Consider the following 20,677-nt stretch of genomic DNA (forward strand, 5'->3'; position numbering starts at 1 on the left):
AAGGAAGTCGGTTTAGAGCGTGAATACATGAGGGATATCTCGAATCACGAAGTTTGGCGTGAAAAGGCGCCTCGCATGGATTTGATGCATTTATTCGCACAGGATTAGGAAGTCTCACGCATAATAAAAACCAGCATAAATCCTAGTTTACGAAACAGCAGTGCAATCACTCACACCCAAAGAATACGTCATTCGCAAGCCACTTCTGCATTTTGACACAAATACCAACTTTATCAGGGATAACTAACTGAAAAAAAGTAATTGATGACTCCATATAATATCAGCAGAAATGTCTGTAATATGTAGGCATAAATTTTCTCCTCCTGTTGGACTAAAAACATGTCTTTCTATACTGACTTTGACAAAATCTTGAATCAGAGATATCCAAACGTGTCTGTTACGGAGACTACAGTGTAATTCAGTGTTGCCCGTAGCAACGCAATATCCGCGGCCTCGTATGTTTTGGTGTCAAACTCGCACATTCGCTGTATGTCTTTTGGTCAGGGGAAGACACAATGTACTCATCTCACAAGAGCGCGGCGGGTCCCGCTAGATTACTTTGTCGAATGGGAGCTGATTGCCCTACACCGAGTTTGGATGTACAGTATTAACAAAGAGAATAATCAACGTATGAATAACACTTTCTCCTATTCATAAACGACAACTGTATTGAGTCAAGAACTACACATTGAAGTTATTGTGCTTCCATTCAAACCCACAATTCTTTTATAGGGATTGCACAAGATTCCCAACAACATTCTTTACGCTCGTCCTTCCTTTCCGGTTGAATTTCATGTGAATATCACGCAGTTGTTTCGTTAAATAATAGAGAGCTTTCTATGCAACAGTGGCTCGTGGTAATTTGCTTTGCTGATTTGTCTTGTTCGTCTTTTTTTTTATTTATTTATTCATTTATTCTTGGATTACTACGTGACTCGGGCACTTCTCATCCGGAGATTCATTTCATGTGAAAACGCAGGCAAGAACCTGAGGGAAACACGTATAAAGATTGGAAAAGCAATGGGTGATGTGAAACTGGGGTGAGGGGGGAGATGAAATATTGCATGGGCCGCCATTTTGAATCATAATCATTATCAAACAAGATATCAAACCCACACTTCACATTTCAGGCAGCCACACGCATGACAAGGCTGCCAATATTCACACAGCAAAATCAGGGAGACACTATTGAGCTGCCAGAAGATCTTGTTTGCAATATGCAAATAAATGGGCAAAAATAATTCTCTTAATTCTCTTATTCACACACAAAGAATATTTTACTGAAGTTTTCAAGAAGCATCCTGCAGAATCAGAAAGACTTTAAAGGGATCGTATAGTTTTGGTTGAGACCTAATTTCAGGTTTCTAACATTTTTGGTGAGATTATGAGAAATCTCTTATGAAATACGAAAGAGCATGTAATTCCATGAAGAATTCAACGTTTTTTGATGAAAATTGGTTTTGAAATGGCTGAGATATCCAAAACAGAGCGATTCTAATAAAGTGTGGGACCCACCTTTTATTACGGTCGCTTTGTTTTACTTTGTTTTTGGATGTTTCAGTCATTCCAAACCCGATTTTCATCAAATAAACTTTGAATTCCTCTTAAAATGGTATGCTCTGTACTATTTCATAAGTGTTTTCTTGGTATCTCGCAAATAGTTACAAGCCCAGTTCTCATCCCCACCAATACTGTACCATCCCTTTAATTGGTAGCTCTGCGCACGACGAGAAAGGTACTTTAGCAACAATAAAATGCTATGCAGATCACACAATACTCTGTGATTCGGGAATTACTTTTGGCGTAGTGGATAAGACACAGAACTCTTAAACAAAAAGTCATGGGTTCGACCCCCTCCTTCAGTGTGTTCATCCTATGACTTCAGATTTTGCCAGAATGTTTCTCTTGACCCAAGCGTACAAACGGGCACCTGGCTAGTAAATGCTAGGAGTAATAAAGGTAGCAGGGACCCATTGTTAGAACATTGCCACAATTCAAGAGGCTACCCTGGCTGGGTAAGACCATTGTAGATATCATTTTCCGTTTCATGAACCCTTTCCTGCGCTAAGAACTTTGGAGAGTTTGTACAACACTGTGGAGTTTTCTGTTCCGATCGGCGCTCAAAGCACAGAAAGAGGTTAAACAATGAGTGATCAAGATTCGAGAGCACATTTCCCAATGTAACGATGCATAGTGGATAGATTTTGATGCATATTCTCACGGAGCAATGTATGCGGTTTTTTTTTTGACTGATGGACTTTCATTACTCCTTATGTGTAAAATGTATGGTTATCTACGCAGGCTATTCAGTATTCTATCTCCTATAATAGAGGTAATTCATGATCATTCATAATAAAGCCTCTTTCTACGGTTGTCTCGCAACAGTTTTCAATTACAAGTACACATTGGAGTTCAATAGGCCTCAGTAGTAATGAATAAAGAAAAGGATCAATGCAACAAAACTGACTGCACAGAATGAATGCTAGGCGGATTCAATCAAGAAATACATTTTGTTGTGAACGTATCTTTTCAGATACGAGTGGAGTGGTGACAGTCAGAGTTTCTTGGACTCACTCCCCAACATGTGGGACTAGCCTAGATACATCAATCACGGATGATTTCAATTTAGCAGAACGGGGACGTAAAACAATGTTTCGTGGACCGTTAAGTCTAGCACTATACTGCATGCATTCATGAGCGTAATGTGAAGATTTAATCCGACCGAATCAATGAATATTTGGTATTGTTTAGGGATAGAGGGAGAAAGGAGAAGTTTGTATTGTAAGCGGAAGACGGCGTTGTCATGGATGATGGGGGGGGGGGGAGGAACCCGATTGAGATTACAAAAAATGGGGGAGGGGATAAATAAAGGGGAAAGGAAAAGTGGAGGAAGACGGCTGACGAGGGGTACAGGCATGCATCTATTCCGTGTAGGGTAAGGCAGGGAGGATACCTTCTTGGGTATTAAAGGTAAGGAGCGCAGGCCATCTTATGGTGAGAAGTGATGGGGGAGGGGCCAGTGAGTTGACACAACCGCCAAAACGCAAAGACGGGAGAGAGGGGGAGAGAGGAAAGGGGGTCTTGAAAGAAAGTGATACAGGTCGGCTTGATAGGAAGCTGTGTGGCGAGTGGAGCAAAGACGGGAAACGTCGACAGGGGAAATGTGGGGATGTCGATGTAGGAGAGGGGAGAATTATGTCAGCTAAAAGAGGGGCCGTGCAAATTCGGTACGAGGATGATGTGAAACATGCCAGGATTATAGAGGTTGGGGTAATGACCGCATTTTGCTGCAGCCTTTTCTAATTTGCACCCGCCGAAGTTCGCGTGGAAATGTCGCGTTTACCGGAATGGAATGAATCACATTTTACTCGAAATTGCCAATTTCTGACAGATAGGAAATGTTCGGCTAATTTCCGTGTTTTGTTTCATGTCGTGTGGAGTCACTGATCAAGTAAATGTTCCATTGGGTAGATAAACTGAAAGTACTGCTTTGTGGTAATGCTTATACTTTGTAAGCCACAACGATTCATTTTTTTTTTCAACATGGCGGCCACGGCCTTATCACAAAGACGTGAACGTAAAGGCAAAAATTTCAACTGAAATATGAAGATGAGGACTGACACAAAACAACAACAAACACACCGACTGAAGTATGAAACATTAAACAAGTGTGTAGGAGGCCTACAGGAATCTAGTTTGATTGTGGTTGGAGTAGGGGGAGGGGTCTACGTGGATGAAAGCAAGTGGAGAATCGAGATGGGAAAAGAGGAGCAGCATCGTCGGGGAAAGACCAGGCTAGATGAAGTGCATTGTTGCCGACACGTGCCTATCTAGCCCCGGCACACGGCCTATGATAATTACTTCCCCACCTCCGTATTGTTTGATGTTTCGACTTCCCATATTTTCCTTAAAAACAGACACGTTTCTAGCGCCGTCCTCTCACCGCGCCTTTCATGCCTTTGCTCCAATTCTCCTACCCCTCCCGACCCCCCCCCCCCCCCCAACTTTCCAGCAGTCTCAAACCGCCCGGAAAATATATCTTATTCAGAATGCACTGCCACTCACTTACTAACGATCGGAAATAAATGGGCTAATTCCCTACTTAAGATCGCAACTCTCTCGGAAGTGATATGTTGTAGCATTCCACCCATAGTAACTTACAAGAAAGAAATGCCACATTCTCCAATCCTGCGGCACAAATGCATTTGGATGACGGAAAATTGAAGAGTTCATTGCGGATGTTTCTCATAACTCAAGTTGTGGGGAGCTGGATTCATACCAAAAAAAAAAAAAAAAAAGGTATGTTACTTTTTATGTCATCTAATGTCACGTGGAATGTACTTGGAATGGCTTGTAAGGTAAGCTACTGCTTTCTATTGTGACGTCACGTCTAGACTTCAACCCAGGATGCATTGTGACGCAATTCGGACTTGATAATGCCTTTGATAGCTGAAGTGGTGACGACATGAATGCACGCAATGTTATATAATTCATCGGTCTGTCTCACAATTGTCTCACAATTGCAGAGGGGCGTATAATAGCTGCACATAGTGTATGATCGGTGTATAATGTTGACCTTGACTTTAAAGAGCAAAGTAATAATAAAACCATCAAGTGCAGTGACAGTTTAAAGGGATGGTACAGTATTGGTGGAGATGAGAATTGGGCTCTTAACTTTTTGCGAGATATCAAGAAAACACATGATATAGCACAGAACATACCATTTTAAGAGGAATTCAAAGTTTATTTTGATGAAAATCGGGTTTGGAATTACTGGAACATCCAAAAACAAGGTAAAACAGAGCGATCGTAATAAAGTGTGCGTCCCACACTTTATAAGAATCGCTCTTTTTTGGATATGTCAGCCATTTCAAAACCAATTTTCATCAAATAAACGTTGAATTCTTCATAGAATTACATGCTCTTTCATATTTCATAAGAGGTTTCTCATTATCACACCAAGAAATGTTAGAAACCTGAAATTAGGTCTCAACCAAAACTGTACGATCCCTTTAATTAAAGGGACTGTACAGTACTGGTTGAGGTGGGGATTCATGTTTTGAAGATTCCTAATTGAGATAATGAGAAACCTCTTATGAAATATGAAAGAACATGTTATTCTAAGAAGGATTCAACGTTTATTTGATGAAAATCGGTTTTGAAATGGCTGAGATATCCAAAAACGTGATGATAATAAAGGTGACAGGCCGCGCCTTTTATTAGGATCTGTTTGTTTCACCTTGTTTTTTTGATATCATAGCCATTTCAAAACCGATTTTCGTCAAATAAACTTTTGATACCCCTTAGAAATGCATGCTCTTTGACATCCCGTAGAGTGGTTTCTGAATTTCTCACAAAACGTTAATGCTAAATCCTCACCTCGATCAGAACTGTACACACCCTTTAATGTTAGAATGATTTAAATTACTGAACTGCTTTCATGTATCAGTGATATCAGTGACATAATGCAAATTAAAGAATGCGATAACATCATAACTTTATTTGTCTTTCATTGATCTTCACGTAAGAGTGGGTGTTTACTTATTATAGAGAAATTCGACGCCACCTTCATGTTGGCTTAAAGACAGCAAATAATTAAGTAGACATCAAGGTTTCATTCTTTGTTGTGTTGTAACAAAGTAGCAATACTGTCTTTCAAGGCAGATTAGTGTATGAAAACATTGGACGTGATGGGAAGGTCAGTTACATATCCAGTACTAGGAACCAATGATTAGCTTCTCCTCCTTCTCCTCCTCCTCCTCCTCTTCTTCTTCCTCCTCCTCCTCCTCCTCTTCCTCTTCCTCCTCCTTCTTTTCCACCCCCTTCTTTCAATTACTTTTTTCTCTTCCTGTTTTCCCCTGCTCCTCCCGTCTACATACTTATTTCCTTTATTTATCTGAGTCCTGTTTATTTTCTTCCATCGAATACTTCAAAAACTTTGGTTTTTTTCCCCTTGCTTGCTTTTGACTGCTTTCTGTCTGCTTTCTGGCTTACCTGCAAACAGTACACAAACTTCTGCTTCGGCTGATAGTTTTATATTTTATCCAGTGCTCTATTATCAGAAGTTGTAAAACAAGCCACTGTAACGATATATCTTTTTTGATGGATTCCATGTTCTCTATTGGAACCGATTTACATCACAAGTTGTGAGAACTGTTACTAAATTTTCCATGTAGACCCAAAGCAGGCATATTACACATTGTGTATCAGCTCGAGATCGCTCCGTCCAGATCATGATTTATGCCTGATTTAAAGCTCCGGAGATTCCATCAACAAAGTATACTTGATAATATTGATGTGCTCGTATCACTCGGCATCTTTTACGCTGGGCATTTATATCATCTATAAATTCAACTCAAGAGGTCTGTATACAATGTATTTTGTCGTATTTCTGCCAGACTAGAAGGTAAAGCGTTGTGTTCCACGTCAGTTAAGCGAAGTAGTAATTCTAGAAGACAATTATGTTGTCAGCTGCATAGCTCGTATGGAGGGCAATGACCAAGAATGTTGAATATAAGGGTAATTTCAGGTAGATTGTGTTACCTCTATGGAACTGTACTAAGGCATCACTTTGCACGTCATAAAATCCGAGCGCAGCATGCTTGCTAATGCTCAATTTACGTGCATACTGTCGTGTAGTGCTGCTATGGTATTAGTTGTACAATGTACATGCTTGCTGCCGAGGCTGGCCACCCCACTCTCGTTTACAATTCAATCCTCTCGCAACACACGGGCTCGGAAGCACCCCGCCGTTCTCCCCTTCCGTACGAGTGTTTGATCGCAATGTGTGTGCTCAGTAAACTCTGCGTCCTTAGCCGTCCTCCCCGATGTCTATCGTATTATAGCATAGCTAGCTCGCGCGTCCCCCAGTGGCTTTGCAGCCCCCGCCGCTAAGCTGGTGCGAGGTAACCCGACCGTGGCCCGTCTCTGCTCGCACACAGCACCGCTGACTCGAATGTTAAGCTCGACAGCATCCCGTCGAATTTTATGGACGCGCCTAATGCATTATTAATCAAAATATGCGTGCATGGCTATTTAGTCCGGGAGCCAGCGGGGGTCAGCCTAGCTGAAAAGGTTACCAATTTTTATGTGTATAGCAATTTAGTACATATGCCCCTGAGTATGGAAATGCACGTCTGGCTGGTCATCGGTGGTGGGTGTGGCCAGGAGGGCCACAAAAAGGACCCCCCAAAATTAGGCTAGCCTAGCTGGAAAAGTAACCCCATGAAAACAACTGGAACTTGTTCGTTACACTTACAGGATAAATGAATGACCATTGCCAGACGTTTTAAGTGGTGGGGGGTAGCCGCCAGACGCTCTTAAAGGCCCAACTCCAGCTAGGCTAGCCTAGCTGAAAAAGTAACCTCATGAAAACCACTGGAACTTGTTCGTTACACTTACAGGATAAATGAATGACCATTGCCAGACGTTTTAAGTGGTGGGGGGTAGCCGCCAGACGCCCTTAAAGACCCAAATTTTTCCAGCTAGGCTAGCCTAGCTGAAAAAGTTACCTCATGAAACCCACTGGAACTTGTTCGTTACACTTACAGGATAAATGAATGACCATTGCCAGACGTTTTAAGTGGTGGAGGGTAGCCGCCAGACGCCCTTAAAGACACAAATTTTTCCAGCTAGGCTAGCCTAGCTGAAAAAGTAACCTAATGTAACCCACTGGAACTTGTTCGTTACACTTACAGGATAATGCATGACCATTGCCAGACGTTTTAAGTGGTGGGGGGTAGCCGCCAGACGCCCTTAAAGACCCAACTTTTTCCAGCTAGGCTTGCCTAGCTGAACAAGTAACCTTGTGAAACCCACTGGAACTTGTTCTTTACACTTACAGGATATATGCATGACCGTTGCCAGACGTTTTAAATGGTGGGGGGGGGGGGGGGGGGGGCAGCCGCCAGACGCCCTCAAAGACCCAATTTTACCAGCTAGACTAGCCTATATATAGCTGGAAAAATAACCTCCTGAAACCCACTGGAACTTGTTCTTGTGATACACTCAAAGGATAATTGAATGATTGTTGCCAGACAATAGCCGCCAGACGCCCCAAAGACCAAACTCTTACCAGCTAGGCTAGCCTAGCTGAAAATTAGGAAAGTAACCCCATGAAACCCACTGGAACTTGTTCTTACACTTACAGAATAAATGCATGACCGTTGCCAGACGCTTTAAGTGGTGGGGCGTAGCCCCCAGACGCTCTCAAAGACCCAATTTTACCAGCTATAAGGTTCACATATTTCAGAAATGATAGCAGTGTAATTCCATAATAATACCGCTTGCTTGCGAGTTCACCTGTCTATAATCAATGCATTGCCTTATTCTTTTGTTCTGCTTCCTTGAGCCCCAACTCATGCATTCTTATGGTGACTCTCCCATGTCATCATCCTTGTTCATTGCAATTTGTTCTATTTTTTGAAAATATTCTTATTCTTCATCCCAATTATCACAAATTCTGAAACTCTGTCCTCAGTATAACTAATTCATAGTTGTACAAATGTAAAAATCTGAGAATCACCCGGAGGTCTCCTTTAATGGGGGAGTTTCTTGAGCGCACAGGGAAACATGCTTTGAAATATCAATAGGGCAAGTGTTGAGACGAAATACTGTAGAAAGATGAGAATATACAGTGCTGTGGTTTTGGTAGAAGAAATAGGGTATCTGTATTTGTCCTCAGTGATAATCAAAAAAACTTATTTGGAAAGAATAATAGACATCAAAAAAGAATTGCCCAATCAAACATGTCGGGATTTTTCTCAAGCATCAGTGTTCTCATTTTCTTTGCAGTGTAAAACAAAAATGAAAAAAAAAAAACAACAACAGGGCCGGGTACAGTATCCGGATGGAAATTGGTGGGATGGGCGTAAACCCGCGGGTATTATAACATACTGACGTAAAAAAAAAAAAAAAACCAAGACCAAAAACTACTTTCTTTCTGTGCCCTGGGGAGAAATATTCATCAATTGCATTTTGGAAATGTTGAAAATCACAACTTTTAATGAAATTGTGTCCTACAGTATCTCTTCTTATATGAAGGCTTTTTTATATAATCAAGTTTCTTTCCTCTATGACCATGATAAAACAAACCCCTGATGATTTAAAAACAAAAGACAATCAAAACTTGGCAAATGAACTCTTTGGACATTAGCAAAAGGGAATACATTAACAGTTTTTGCAAACACTTTATACAATTGTCTAATACTCCATCAAGCTCATAAAACATACAATTCTACTGCAACAAGAAATCCATTCAGTAAGACTCGTCCTCGGTGTACATAGCTTAAAATGCCAACTTTTTAAAAATAATGCCCCAGCTCTTAAATTTACTTAAAAAGGGGGAAGTAAAGCTCAACACCTTTGGCCTATGACTTTTTAGGTACCGTATCACCTTACGGTTGAGGAGATGGGTTAAGAAAAATTATTAACGAAATAAAACTTATAGGAACATGCTTCACATGACCTCACCGTTTTCTTCTCTTTAAAGAAAGAAACGAAATCTGAAAATTGTTCAAGAGTGTTTTTGAACATAGTACATTGCAAAAGCAGAAAAAAATCAGTGTTTTTAAGAAACATAACTCATAACAACAAGGAATTCCTAGCCTAGTATTGCACGTTTTTGGTTTGGAGGGTTTTGGATGCTAATATTTCAAGACAAGTTTATGCTCCGGCACTTCAATGAACTTAAATGTAAAGTAATGATGCACCTCTCTTGCCAATAAACTCAACATTTGCTGTTCGTCAGTAAAGCATATGACAGAAACATATGAGAAACATGTCTAAAATTCATATGAATAAGCTCACAGCAACAACAAAAATATTATGTTATCTATAAACTAATACTGCGTGTACTTAGTTTCGAGGGATTAAGATGCAAAATGTTATGTCAAAAGCCCCTACGTGGCTACCAGCAATTAAACATCCTTCAACTTCTTTAGCAAATGAGCTCATGTGTATCATCTTCTTGTTGAGAAGACGAAGATGGGTAATGATAAAATAACCAAACTATCAACTTTCCTTAACATGTTTTACATGAAATCATTCTTGCCTTCTCGTAACGAAATTGAAAAAACCAGAACATCTGAAATTGTTCAAAATCGCTTCTTGATAACGATGAAAGCAAAGGAAACTTAGTGTTTGTAACCACTATGACACGTGTCTACAGATCTGTCATGCTCATAAGAAACGTAACTCACAGGAATATAATTTTATACAGTAAGTACTTGGTTTGGAGGACATTTAGATGCCGACTTTTCAAGAATAATACACCAGCACTGACATTAACTGATGAAAAAAAGGAATGCCCAGCTTCTTTATCCAATTAGCTCATAGGTAATTCCTTGTAGTTGAAAAAAAAAACGAGTACACATAAAAATATAGACTTCCCGTAACATGTATCACAGGTCATGATCTCCACATTTGCTCCTCTTAACTTAAAAGAAATGAATATAATATCTAAATTTGTTTTAAATGACCTTTAAACAACATGAAGAAAAATAAATCTGTGTCTGCAAAGGCTTGACACGTGTCTAATACTGGGTCACGCTCATATTAAATGTAGCTCACAGGAACAAGGAATTCACGTGTGTATAAAATAATACTGCAGAGAGGGTGCAAAGTTGAACCCTTTATTGAGGGTGCGAAAATGTTCCCTTGGGTACATCTTTCCACCCACACTAAGTGGTGCTAGATTGCACCTCTTCTTGAGGGTGCATCTTTCCACCCACACTGAGTGGTGCTAAGTTGCACCTTTCTTGAGGGTGCGATCTTGCACCCTTTACCTTTCGGCGCACCTTTGCACCCCGTGTAGCCTTTACATCTTGGTGCAACTTTACATCCTTTCGTGAGGGTGCAAAGAAACACCCAAAGTTCCAAGATTGTGCCTTGTTTTGAGGGTGCAATCTTGGAACTTTGGGTGCTACTTTGTACCCGCAAGAAAGGGTGAAAGTTACACCCTCGGGAGCAACTTTGCCCCCTTGAAAAAGGCGCAACCTCGTACCTTTAGGTGCAACTTTATGCCCGAAGGATGCAAGAATGTACCCTCTCGTGAGGGTGCAATCTTGTGCCTTATTGGTATGATGTTGCACCTATGTGGTGCTTATTTGCTCCATGACTGCTGCAAAATTGCTCCTTTAAAGGAGCAAGTCAGTGTCACTGCCTGCTCCTTTATAGGGGCAATATTGCCCATCATCTCAAGGTGCAACTTAGCATCACATAATCGGGTACGATTTAGTTCCTTAACTACTCTAAACCTTGAATAGTGCGAACTGATATATAACTTATGTTGTTGTTGAACTCTGCAAAGTAAATAGGATTAGTGTAACTTGAATCTTGTGAATCATGAAATGTGTGTGCGTGTGGAATTTGTGAGTTATGAAAATGTTAATGTAAAAGTTAACTTAGTTGTGTTTGAATAATATACTGAAACCAAAAATTTACCCAATTACCTTTTCAATGAGGTGAGCACTATATCTATCAAACAGTTAACCTTCTCGGCAAGAGTATACATCTGCATAAAGGAAGAGGTGAAAATATGATATGCAGTTGTCTGGATACGTTTTATTCAAAACGTTCTTGAATGCGTACTTATTCACATAATCTATAAGAATAACATATGCTTCTTATACTCAAAGCCTCTAAAACAAGAGCATGCTTCTTACACTTCTAAAGTATACACCATATCTTAAAAACAAAATGTAAGAGGATTTAAGAAGCGGTTTGTATGCATTCAAACGAATCCATATTTCTATCTAAAATCTAAAACGTGTCTTGTAAAAGGGGAATTCGTTTTATAATGACGATGCCAAACCGTTTTTGTCTTAAAGTCCTTATCTCGACATGTCTTGGAGTTCACGCTTATTGAAAACATGAGATTCTTGGCACGTAGATTACAACTATGGTTTAAAGAGTTAACTGAGATACGCATATCGTACACGGGCATTTCGATGAAAACATTAAAATACAAGGTACTGTTAATAATATGAAAATCAAACTTGATACCAGCCCTTATCGGCAACCAATACAGACTATGGAGGACTGCAGTTATAATTGTGTTCAGATATTGTTTTGGGTGATATACGCATGCCGACTGATTTGGGATCAATTCGAGTCCCTCGAGCTGAGATTCCGGAACTGCGATGAGCAAACCATCATTATGCATAACAAAGTGACTGAGAATAATGCATGCACCAGTTTCTGTTTCGTTGTTCTATACACAGAAAGTTGTTTCGTTTTCCAATCCTGTGCAGGCACACAGAGATTTACAGAATTCAATCATCTTTGGCTATGACGCCATGGTCGCGTGCAAAATGAATGCAGCTTATCTAACTTAACCTGTAGTTACTGAATAGGGGACTACTGTATATTCAATCTATACATTATTATTCGGATGATAGAACCTGTCAAAGAGTAAATTGCGGATATCATATACCATTGTCAAATTCACTTTCTGTTCTATACATAGTATCAATGGAATGTTATGAACCACTTCAGCATTACCAAATCATGAAGTAATATATCATGATTATTTCCCTGAAACGGCTACATTTTGTATGAGCGGGAAGAATTTGGCATCATACATAGCAAGAGTCGTGACTACAAAACTAAATACATGTATTATACAAGGTTTTAGGACACTTTGAATCATGCCCCCCCCCCAAAAAAAAAAAAACAAAACAAAACAAAACAAAACAAAACCAACAACAACAACTTAGTGAAATGTTGTACAATGTATGCCCTACTTCCATTAACCTATGATCTTTGACCTTTGAATACATGGCCCGCATTTTTTCAACGAATAGGCATTTGGATGCAACGTAGGTATTATATAAAAGAAAAAAAAACGTTTTAGGAAAATACCTTTAACCACTTCAGAAATAATTATGGAACAAATAGCAAAATATTGACACGTTCACTTCTTCCGTAATGACATGACAGAAAACTTTCCTCACCGAATCGTTCTGCCGTAATTCATGAGCAAGTCATGGATATATACTTAGTTCGATTAAAAGTATACATTGAGTCATTGCAAAAGCATCTAATGAAAAGTATGCTTCAGAACTACATCATTGTCATTTATTCTATAACACTAATAATATAGAGCTATTGGTCCGCCATATTGCCTAACAGGTCGTTGTCCTCCTACCACGTTTGTTAAGCAAATAAGGCACAGAATTTATTTTTGCACTTGTTGCCAAAGACTCTAATCTTCTTTATCGCTATTCTCAGACATAATGCTGGTGCTGTATGAATTAGAAACGGAAGCTTACAAATATTCACGGTCTAACAAGGCAAAAGCGAAGTGATGTCTCGTCCACGTATCGACTTTGTGATTACAGAGATTTTCAAATGGAAAAGGCCTAGTTCATTGACTTTTTGACTGTTGACGTAGTCGGACTTCACCAATATTAACACTTGATAGCAATCAGATGATCTGAGGAGTGAATTTGGTGGTCATATAGCTCAAAAGTGTGGAAAGTTATTGAAAGAACACCAGAATACTATGTCGACAGTGTTTATCAGGTGAGATACAAACATAGAACAAGTTCCAGTGGGTTTCAGGAGGTTACTTTTCCAGCCAGGGCTATAGTCTAGCTGGTAAAATTGGGTCTTTGAGGGCATCTGGCGGCTACCCCCCCCCCCCCCACTTCTTAAAACGTCTGGCAACGGACATGCATATATCCTGTACGTGTAAATAACAAGTTCCAGTGGGTTTCATTAGGTTATATTTTCAGCTAGGCTAGCCTAGCTGGAAAAAGTTGGGTCTTTAAGGGCGTCTGGCGGCTGCCCCCCACCACTTAAAACGTCTGGCAATGGTCATGCATTATCCTGTAAGTGTAACGAACAAGTTCCAGTGGGTTTCATTAGGTTACTTTTTCAGCTAGGCTAGCCTAGCTGGAAAAATTTGGGTCTTTAAGGGCGTCTGGCGGCTACCCCCCACCACTTAAAACGTCTGGCAATGGTCATTCATTTATCCTGTAAGTGTAACGAACAAGTTCCAGTGGGTTTCACGAAGTTACTTTTTCAGCTAGGCTAGCCTAGCTGGAAAAATTTGGGTCTTTAAGGGCGTCTGGCGGCTACCCTCCACCACTTAAAACGTCTGGCAATGGTCATTCATTTATCCTGTAAGTGTAACGAACAAGTTCCAGTGGTTTTCATGAGGTTACTTTTTCAGCTAGGCTAGCCTAGCTGGAGTTGGGCCTTTAAGAGCGTCTGGCGGCTACCCCCCACCACTTAAAACGTCTGGCAATGGTCATTCATTTATCCTGTAAGTGTAACGAACAAGTTCCGATTGTTTTCATGGGGTTACTTTTCCAGCTAGGCTAGCCTAATTTTGAGGGGTCCTTTTTTTGGCCCTCCTGGCCACACCCACCACCGATGACCAGCCAGACGTGCATTTCCATACTTAGGGGCATATGTACTAAATTGCTATATATATAAAAATTGGTAACCTTTTCAGCTAGGCTGACCCCCGCTGGCTCCCGGACTAATTCGCCGGGTAGTGCAACGAATGCATTCGTTCAGCGGCTACTGTGGGCAATCATTACTACTGCAGTATAGTGTATGACATGCAAAGAACACGTATAGGCTTATCGTTGCTTCAGTAGATGAAATAACGTAAAATCGGCTCTCGGAATAATACTAATAGGGAGTGAGTTTTAAGGGTGTACTAGTTCATTTTATTTTTATTTTCCCCCGAAATCTGAAACAACTGACACTTATATCTTAAGTCGCTGGCAAATACCAAAAAGTAGATAAAATAAGTAGGGGCCTATACAAGGCGGATTAGTTCTCTGTGGCTCTCTGTTTCATAATTGGGCAATCGCATGGGAAATGCAATCAGGTAGAAACTTGTTACAAAACAGGCCTTCAAACAGACACAGTGACCAGCTACAGGTATATCATGTAGGCCTACTAGCAAACTGGTTCCAGTAGTATTCACAATGTTAAAAGCACGGCTTATTATGATTATCAAAACGGGAGCGAGCATGGTTTCTAAACATGGAGTGAGTCCCTGTGTTTATTAGGAACACCGATCTCCCGCGCTTTTCTCTCTCCCCCTCATTTATTTCATTCAAGATGTATACGCTTCCAACATGACACTACACGGGTCATAGATAGCGAAGAGAGGGAAAAAAATCCTCCTCGGTTTAGTCAAAATAAATTGTACGACTCGACTCTCTCGCTTCCCTGCCTCATTCAAGTTCAATGTTGTTTGAGCTCACATCGCCGTCCGTACCCAGTAGCCTATTGGGTAAGTAAACGTTATGAGTAAAATTCAATTTCTCCACCAAGACGTGACCTTCCCGACCCCCGCCAATGCGTGACGGGGTGGGGGGAGAGGGGGCGGCAGGGGGAGAGGGGTACCTGGGTTCTGGGCCGGTGGATGCTGTTAAAGGCAGTGAACTATTGAAAATGATAATGGCTTTTTAGAGTCGGACGGCGTCGCTTATCTCAATCACTACCACGACCCTCGTGAACCAATCTCCCTTTTCAACCCTGCTGCGAAAATCGACTGTACGAACACTCGTTATCTCCCTCCCCCTTTTATATGTTTTTCTTCTTTTCTGTTTTTTTTTTTTTTTGCTTGGCGGTAAGCGCACACCCTTTTGTACAGTATGCGTTGATGTTTGTATGTGTGCGGTATTAATTTTGATTTCTTTCTCATCATATGGAAAACTTGCGCGCATTTGCTCCGGAGCGAGAGCACCGGTGCTTATAACACGTGAAAAGACGCGTCATATCCCCCTCCTTTGGGACAAAAATAGCTCTGCACAAAAAACATGGCTATGAATTCAAAACCCTCGCACTCCAAATGAAACTAGAATGTACCCTCTTTCTACTCTGTGTATTTCCGCAAAAATAGGTTTGGGGAAATTAGGGCACTTTTCCCCTGAAATTCTGCTTCAAATCACCAAATCTTGAGTTTGTCTATGGCGGCGTACCCAAAATAAGCCATAATTTTCGGACATGCCCATATAAATCACAGGCTGTACCACGGAAGCTTAGTGGAATTGTTTACCCTCGCACTTCAAAATGAAGTAGAATGTTTGGGCTCTTCAGTGATGTATAACTTGTTTTGATTGGTCAGAGAGAAATTAGGGCACTTTTCTTGTCAAATCAAAGAATGTTTTACAAAACTGCTTGTGACTTTGCTAAAGCGTGCGAGCTTTTGTGCTGTCCATTGTACACAATTCCCCTAATGCTTACGGACAACGGACGAGTGTGCGTAAACAAACAATTGTGTTTGTGCTGTGAAACGAAGGCGGGAGAGTTCAAGTTATTCACAATTTTCGCTGGATATCATGCCTTTGGAATCGTCTTTCGTCCACATTATAACAGATTAGTCTTTATCAATATACTGACAATCCTGCAGAGTGTATTACCACTTCTTTCAGAGCTAAATATTGCCAAATTCAAGGATCATCATGCGTATTTTGCTCAGCAGAGATGACTTGAGGTTGCAACAAGCCGTGCTTGAACAGACCGTGGTTCAGTCCCATTAAATCAACTGGGGTTAGTGAACCCATTATGTAGATACTGTACGCGTTGGTGTGTGTGCTCGTGAATGATCAACTTGTGTGGTGAAATGGAAATGCCGTTGTAGGAAATCTAGATTCCCGGTACTAAAAATACTAATATCATTTCATTATTAGCTGTCAGATAAAAAAAAAAAAATGGCTTCCATGTTCATGCATGCATTTCTTCTAAGGCGTATTCTGTCCCTCCAGTAAGCACACGCACGGTTCTCCCGATTCCCGTACAATGGACGAGTCCGCTCCTTCCCATGTTATGCTCGAGTGCACTCGGCTGTTGGCTCTCGGCGACTACGTGCACTCTGGTCTGTCAACCCTAAATGCGCGAAATCGTGCGAAAGTTTTCCATATGCAGTTGAAATACGTGTGTTTGGCACAATATCTACGCAACTTTTTTTGTGGTCTCCTTTCGGTTTTTGCCGTTCATACGACAATCTATTTCCATTTTATTTACATTGTCACGTGCAATACATGTGCTGTCAAACAACATCGTTATTGTTTTGCTGTTGTTTTACTTATTCGCCAGTGTGGCAGTCTAATAGCCAGAGGCACTGCAGACCTGATTCTGTGGTCCTTATCATCTGTACGGCCTGATGTGTGCGTCACGACTGATGGGTATATTGCATGGTCAATAAATGCACAAGGTGTATATCAAACGGATATTGCACGAGTGCGCGTGCGCAACGGTTCATGCATATTTATGGTGAGAAAATATGCGTACAAGCGCGTGAATCGCGTACGGACACTGCATGCTTTGGGGCCAAAGAACCGCAAAAACGTTTAGCACCCGGGACATTTCCCTCTCGACCTGAACATCAGTGTAAGTACTATATATTCCGAGATACTGCTGCTGTTTCTTCGTCAACTGCTACAAACATTAACACTGTTAATGCTAATACTCGCATTTCCTCTTAAACTACTGAATTAAGTTGATTATTTAAATTCTTTCACACAAACACACACACGCACACATACACACACACACACGCACACACACATACACAAATAGGCCTATGTAATAAAAAAACACATGGTCTTTTAACATAACTTGAGCAGTCGAGCTCTACGCAAGCTTCTGGTCATGTTTCACGGTCCCCTAGGAACGTTAATTATGACTCACTGTCATTTAAACTCCCGTAACTTCCTGAAGGCTCGTCCCATTCTTCTAAATCTTTTGTTCATCTGTTGCTGGCATTTCACCAATATCATTTCATATCCTCTAAAAGGGATATGTTTCCCCGTCACAATTTATTGACACATCTTTCCATGTTTCTTTTCATCCTGTCCGCTTCGTTATAAAGCTAAACGTCTTATTTCAAACCGTTTTCTTCGCATACATGCATGCATGCCATGCATACGATAGTACGCAGTGAACTTCAAAGGTATAGTTTGCTTATTCAAGGAAAAATGAGAGCTCACTATAAAATAATGCCTCCGGCACCCTTCGGACGGAGGCATAAAAATGAAGAAATTGTGGTATAATTCCGAATATAACTCAAATATAATCGTGACGATATATTTTACAGCAGAACACCAATTTGGTTCAGATGCAGTAGACTGATTTTGATCCTTTTGATACCTACCGATTTCACCCCAAAATTTTCCATGATCTATTTTGTAATAGCGATGATTTTATTTAAAGGAATGGGCATAGTTTTGGTTAAGATGGGGATTGAGCCTTTAACCTCTTGCGAGATAATTAGAAACCTCTCATGGAATATTAAAGAGCATACAATTCTAAAAGGAATTCAAAGTTTATTTGATGAAAATCGGTTTGAAATGGATGAGATATCAAAAAAAAAAACAAACAAAGCGATCCTAATTAAAGTTGGGTCCCATCTCTTATTAATAGGATCGCTTTGTTTTGGATATATTTCAGCCATTTCAAAACCGAATTTCCTAGAATAAAGTTCGAATTTATCTTAAAGTAGTACGCTCTTTCATATTATATAAGAGGTTTCTCACAAAACGTTGGAAACCTGAAGCCCTATCTCAACCAAAACTATTTCATTCCTTTAAAAAACTATTAAAAAGAATATCATTAAAGGGGAACAACTTCGTTTGACTTTTTGTATTTCATCCCTTTGATTCAAGGGTGATCTTTCCAGATATTACACATTGGACAGGAAAGAGTAATAAAGCCGCTTCAAATCGGTGCTCCATAGAAAGGCCAGAGTGGTAAATCGCCAATATTTCCCGCCATTCACATCCCGATTCGCTTGGATTACCATGCTGAAAAGCCTGTGTGTCACGTGACCATGACTGCGAACAATGGCGTCACGATCCGACTCACTGGCGCGGAGCCAGTCGTCTGCTACGACTCTGATTGCTTCCATCTCCTCTGGATGAGAGGAGAACGGAAAGTTTCGAGATAAATGATATTAAAATATTATCATGAATACGCTCAGCCATCAGTATTACGTAAAGGCAAGATTAATGATGAATGATACCATAGACAGAAGTCCTTCAAGTTATTGTGTAAATATGAAGCTATGAAAATCTTTGCGGTTGAAAGAGAACATTACCTACTTGAAAGACGTGGACTTGCTTATAATGACCGGATTAAACAAACAAACAAAAAACAACAAACAAACAATCTTAATTTCTCTGTTAGACCGTAGCATCTGAGTACAGAATTGTGAAAACAATTTCATATCATAACTTCATTCTTGGATATATCATAATAAAGTCAAAGCGACCAGAAATACATAATATGAATGAAAATGAACAAAAGAAGTGGGATTCTGACGATTTTGTACTTCCGACAAGTTTGTACTTCAGACAGTTTTGATGATAAAAAATCGCAGAAGCGGAAGCAATGCTGGAGTTAACGATGAAAATACCAGCATCTTCAAAATAGTGCTGGTACAAAATCGTCGGAAGTATCAGCTGTAGTGATACTAGGTGTGGCGCTAGTCAGGAAATGCCTACCCGATGAAATCCCATTTTCTTTCTTCACTGACGATCTGTGACGACATTATCAATATAATAATTATCAATGCTCGGATGGGTATTCATCAGTTTGAGTGAGACTCTTATTATTAAGCTCAGCACACCGTCTTCACAGAGTTTGCTTGGAAAAAATCCCAATATTTCATCTTTCCACAGACGAGAAGCTACATGTAAGCCAGACAGGACACTTTGCCAGCATACACGCATGCGCAAACACATGGAGCGTTATTTTCCAAACATAATAATGGACAGGTGAGAGTACGTTAGTGGATGCAGCGAACTCGAGGGCATTTATGTTGCACAACATTTTGAATACCCGAGAGTAAGCTACAGTTGCTCTATGGACATATTGAATTTAAACCTGTGCATCATTTGTTTTATAAAACAGGTCTTTGATCTATGATATCAGTTGGTATAGCTTTGTATTTCAAAACACTGGAGCCGCTCTTCGATTGGTTGGCGCACAGGTAGCTGCACGAGCGGACAAGAAGGCATTTCATGAAGCTTTGTCAGATTTTTGTTGTTGTTTGTTGACAAATTGTTATAAGCTACTGAAATCCTTGCATCTGATTGGCTGAGAACAAATTTGTCCCACAAATTTATTGGACAAAACGCTTCATGAAATGCCCCCTAGAGCAATCGGTAATCTGCCATAGGATTACATGCAGTTTTGCTGCAATTTTTTTCTTTGTACTCCAGTGCATTGGCAAAAAATAAAGACAGCACAAATGACTCATTTCAACGCTTCTGATTGACACCATTCTTCAACCCATTTTATCGTCTCCAATAATGACAATACGGAGAGTTACAAAAGCACGTCGAAGAGCACTAGCTGTGGTAACACCACATTGGAGTCACACGTGACATCGACAGTACCATAACGTAGGCTTCGGTTCAAAAGTGCATGTTATATAAATGTCGTGTGTCATGTATCTGTCACGTTAAGTACTGAGTGTAGTCCACAAAGAAGGGCCAAACCATTTTGCATCACTTATCTACATCCATTTAAAAAAGACAATATATATATATATATATATATATATATATATATATATTTGGTTTTTTTTTTTTTTACATCGACACAGTTGAGTCCTTCATTTAAAGTGAGCAGATATCCACAGAAGGCCAGAGTGCAAAACCAATGATGGCTACTTTACATTCCAATCTGTGTATATTTGAGACGATTC

The 20,677-nt window shown here is 40.3% G+C and overlaps 1 protein-coding gene across 1 annotated transcript in view; it reads right to left on the bottom strand.

Moving 5' to 3' along the window:
• LOC139742000 (uncharacterized) overlaps positions 1-20,677 on the bottom strand; it is an 86,500-nt gene that overhangs the window by 56,522 nt on the left and 9,301 nt on the right. The window lies entirely within an intron of this gene.

The sequence above is a fragment of the Diadema antillarum genome, unplaced genomic scaffold (assembly GCF_040938485.1).
Source record: "Diadema antillarum isolate AM-2024a unplaced genomic scaffold, OU_Dant_1.0 seq00000973_RagTag, whole genome shotgun sequence".
In the NCBI taxonomy this organism is placed as follows: Eukaryota; Metazoa; Echinodermata; class Echinoidea; order Diadematoida; family Diadematidae; genus Diadema; species Diadema antillarum.